Genomic DNA, 5,468 nt, shown 5'->3' on the forward strand with positions numbered 1-5,468 from the left:
GGCCTGTGCCTCCCAGCTGGCTGCTCTGGTCTTAGAAACTCACAGGAGAGAAGATGGTGGCTCTCACCTGAGACTCCGGGTCAAGGCAGTCCCTGGAGGCAGGCCCTCCACTTACAGGGAAAGGGGCAGCTAAGGTCGCTGTTCCACCTCTGTCACTTGGAAGCTGAGAGGATCCTGTCCCTGCTGCCCTGCGTCTCCCCTGCGACTTGTGGGGCCTGTGCCTCCCATCTGGCTGCTCCTGGCTTAGGAACTCACAAGAGAGAAGATCAGGAAGAGGTTTTCTAGTTCAAGGTCAGCATGATCTATGTAGTGAGTCCTAGGCCAACAGGAACCATGTAGTCTTTTTTAAAAGTACATTTTATACCACACACATACACACACACACACACACACACACACATACACACACACAACGGAAAGCAAGGTATCTCCCTCTCCCTAAAGCAGATATAACTAAAAAAAAATTCTATAAATATTCCGAAAGAAATTCTGATATAACATGGACACACATATACACAGATTATGAATATAGTCTCATCCATTGGGAGTACACACATGATTGTGTAGGTATCAATGAAAACATTGAAACATTTCTCCATTTTTCTTTCAGCTACTGAGGAATCCATAGTATGACTTCACCAGTGTGTATAACAGCCCTACTAATAAACATGTCTTCCCAATCTATTAGTATCACAGATGTTTGTAATAAATATATGCACATTCACTGTTTGCATGCATGCAAGTAATTCTTTAAAAATCCCCAGGGTGCGATTTTAGGATTCAAGAATGTGTGTGTGTGTGTGTGTGTGTGTGTGTGTGTGTGTGTGTGTGTGTGCACTTGTGTCTTTCTTGCCTTCCCTTTTGGAGAACAATAGCCAAGTATAACAATCACATTTCTTTTCTGGACAAACCTCCCGAGATTAATTCTCCTGTCATCTGCTTTCTTTGTGATAGGGAAAGCCGCATATCTTTCTAGACTTCAACTTTGCCATACAAAAATACAAGTAAGCATTTTCTTTACAGGAATGTTGTAAGGAATTAGTCAATAAATGAATGAAGAATTCTTAGAACAACACCTGACATAACAGATGCATTCAGAGTTCATTACCCACCCTGAATAATTCTATTATCAATCCATATAGTACAGAAATACAAACAAATTACCTAATTTTTAATGTGTGGTAACCCAATTCACTGTGGGTTATTTTTATATTTAGGCTTTATTTTGACTGTACCAAGGTACATGCTCATAAGTTGCAGTAATTTTACCATATGGCAACTGTGTGTAGCCTTTGCTCTTGATTTTCCTGCATTTTTGTTATTTTCTTTTTTGTAAATAGAAAATATTTACAAATTAAAGAATGTGCTTCTGACCATGAGTTACAAATATTTCTTTAAACTTCTTATATTTTTATTTTATAGTTACTGCCACACAATATTGTTTAGTCAAATTTGTGAATAATGCCTCGTTGACCTGACTTTATGTGACATTTAGAAATGCTTTCTTGTTTCAGAAGTATTTTTCTTTTCTTCTGATTAATTTTAGCACTTTGCAGACTGATTTTTACACTAAATGCTTTGCTCTATATGACATTGTAACTGGATCCCATTTTATTATTTCCATGGCTGTGCAGTTGTTTTAGCATCCCTTATTGAATAATTCAACTTTTCCCAGTGTTTCTCTAATGCTTCCTTAACATACACCACATTTAAACATGTATTGAGTCAATTTCTGGACTCTACTACATTTTTTTAATTTTATAGCTCATATAAATGTCCATATATATGAGTCTCTACATTTATATTTTATAATGTGCTTAATATTCCATAAAATTACTCACCAATCTACTTGGTGAAGACATTTAAAAAGCAATAACTTTTTCAGATTTTTTCAAGAATCAAGGCATGTTTATTTTATCAATGATGCCTAAGAAGAGGCAAAGTCTTAATAATTTTTGAGTATTTCAACAATGTTCTAAATTTTGATGCATTACCTTTCTATTCCTAATTAGATTCCTATTTGTTCCTTTTAAGACTTAATAAGTGCTTTCCCTCAATTTTATTTTCATATTATCTTGTATATTTGAAGGCTACTTTTTCTTAATAATATATTGATTTCATTATTCTATTAAATTTTTAGATAACCACCTGGATTTTTAATATATCACCTTCAATGAAAATCTTTATTTTGCTTTTTCTCTTCTTCTTCTCTTCCCACTCCTCTTTCTCATCTTCCTTCCATTCCTCCCTCTCCCTTCCTCCCTCTTCCCCTTCTCTCTTATCTTGCTCTGTAGGTGGTGTATACATATCCCCATGCAGAGACTCACACACGTATACAGGAGCATATACACATGCATGTGGTAGCTGAAGGCTGACATCTTTCTCTTTAATTTTCCATCTTATGTGTTGATTTATGGTCTCTCACTTGAACCCAAACTTGCCAATTCAACCACTCTAGCTAGAAAGCTTGCTTCAGGGATTCTCTGTTTCTGCATCCTGAGTACTGGGGTTACAGGTGGGCCACAGGCTCTGCCCAGCATTTATACATGGCTGCTATAGATCCAAATTCAGGTACTCATATATCCACAAGGCTGTCTCCCCAGCCCTTGGGTTTTTTACATGTTACATTTCTTAACTCTCATGTAGTTCTCTAAGTTGATTACATCTTCTAAAAAATAAATCAAGAAATGTTATCCAGATTGCTAAATACCTTTCTTTGCAGCTATGAAACAAGCAGCTTTTTATTATGCTAAGAAGCTTAATACAATGCAAATGTACTAACATAAAATAGTCTTACCAGAAAGGGTCAGTGATTTTCATCAGATGCTTTTTCAACCAGAAAAAAGTAACATGCAATTCCTTTATTTTTAATTTTTTATTTGGTGAATTATATTACATATTTATTAAATATTGAGCAATTCAAGATTCTATGTACATATATATAGAACACATAGACTTACATGTATTGTAGGTATTTTAGGTAGATAGTTAATAGTATGATTCCTTACCATTGTCTCTCCCTCTCCTTACCTAATTAAAGTCCCCTATTTCTCTCCTTTCTCTCATTAGGTCACAAGTATCCTCCAATTCCCCTCTATATTACTCTCCCATCCCTATTGCCCAGCATGAACCTATCTGGGCTCGCAATGCTCCCTCCAAGATCCAAAGACCACATAACCAAGATGTTTGTATGCCATCATTTTAGTCATTTTATTAACTTTTTAATGTAATTTATAGTGTGTGGTCCTTATCCCTTCATCAAGAAAACTCTTTGCAACAGACAGAGACCAGTACATAAAACAACAACTGATAAAAATAAAAGTCTATACAGATCATCTACTACACAACTCCTGCACCTAAAGTTCAGGGATCATTTCAGAACAGAGGGCAAAACTATTATAAAAGCTAGAGGATCAGAGATTTAGTTGTAAGATCGTGCCATAAATTATACCTATAAAGTCTCATGAACATGACTATCTAAACAGAAACTAAAGAATGATAACAGCAATAGACATGCTAAAGTGGACAGAGAAAGCCCAGGAGGCTTGTACTCTACAGAAAAAACTATAAGCAACTAAATCAGTGGTTCTCAACCTATGTGTCACAACCCCTTTGGGTGTAAACAGACCTTTCACAGGGGTCACCTAAGAACATCAGAAAACACAAACATTTACATTATGATTTTAAAAAGTAGCAAAATTAGAGTTATGAAGTAACAAGAATAATTTTATGGTTGCCGTCACCACAACATGAAGAATTGTACTAAAGAGTCACAGTATTAGGTAGGTTGAGAACCACTAAACTAAGGCATGCTAAAATGAGGAGAAATAGTCTTCCCCAGAGAAGGGTACACCAATTAGTTATCCAGTACCAAACTTATTGATCCTGAAAATACACATAATTGACATTATATAGATTAGTAGGTTGCATTTATATATTTAGGTACATATATTATCGATATATATGTATATATATGTATGTGTGCACATATATATATACATGTATATTGACAATTAATAAAACAGATTGTGAATTTGAAAGAGAGCAAAAAGGAGTATATGAAAGAGTTTGGAGCAAGGACATAATTATGTAATTATACTCTCAAAAGCGAAAGGAATAATATTAAATCTCTTAAAGTTAAACAAACTTGAGACACATTGTTTTTATAGTACCCTGAGATTATAGATCTAAGTAAAAAGATTGATGCATTTTTCATGTAAACATATTTAAAGCAAAATTCAAGAGCACAGAAGTAAATATAGAAAAATTTCTTAAGTCAAATATTTTTAAGTAAATAAAAATTTGAGACCTCATCATAAATCATTAAAACCCTGGGATTGTCCATTTGTAAGCTGGAGGACATTTAGATTGTTTCTATTTCTTACCTATTTCTTAGAGTAGCGATGATCATGGCTGAGCAAGTATCTGTGCAATAAGATGTAAAGTCTTTTGGGTATATGCTAAGGAATGAGGTACTGGGTTATATAGTCGCTTTTTAAGAATTTTCCACAGTGATTTCCAGAGTGGCTGGACAAGTTTGCAATCCCAGCAACAGTAAATGAGTATTCCCCTTTCCACTTCAATTTCCCATCCTAAAAGGACACAAGACAATGAAAAAATGCTGTCAACATGAAAAGAAAATATATCACCTTTCCCTGGGTTGAAATATTTTCAGGTAAAAATGAGGTGATATGACCAGTGTAACTTTAACAAAGCTATTTTGCTTGGGGAGATACTTTCTAAAAAATTATTCTGAAATTGAGGGAACACTTTTTTATTATTTAAGTAAATATATCTTAAGAAATTAAGTTAGGACATTTTAAAGTACCTAATTATTACTCATGATAATATTTCATTTCAGACACATTTAAAATAAAATAATGTTTGACATTTATGGGTAATTTAGGGACCTGTAGTAAATACAACAAAATTCTGGAAAAGAATAAAATACTGACATAACAGTAGTTATTAAAGCATATCTAATAAAAGGAAATCGCTTCTGTAACACTAGAAGTCTTAATATTGGGATTAACTCACCTGTTTAAAATATAAATAATGTGAATGGTTATGCAGCTATAGCAATGTGCACAAAAGAGATTTTCAGCCTCTCAAGAATATTGAAAAAAACTATGCTAAGAAAAATTCTATCTCTGCTCTGACTTGTTCTTGTTCTTGCAGAACCTAGAGCTGTGAGTCCCAGTCTAACCTACACTTGACATGAAGACCATATGTCAAAAAAAAAAAAAAAAAATCCAGTAACTGTGGATGTAGCTCAGTGGTAGAATGTACAAGGCCCGTATTTTATCCTCTGAAACTGTCCCGCAGTTTCATGAACCAGGTTCTGTCTCGACCGAAGGAAGAAAGGAGACCTGAAACACAGAGTTCAAGAACAAAGGGACCCAAAGCCAAGTTGAGGGTTTCCAATCAAGGCTCGCCTTTACTTTGGGGGTTCAGCATTTATATACAAG

The sequence above is a fragment of the Mastomys coucha genome, unplaced genomic scaffold (assembly GCF_008632895.1).
Source record: "Mastomys coucha isolate ucsf_1 unplaced genomic scaffold, UCSF_Mcou_1 pScaffold14, whole genome shotgun sequence".
NCBI lineage: Eukaryota > Metazoa > Chordata > Mammalia > Rodentia > Muridae > Mastomys > Mastomys coucha.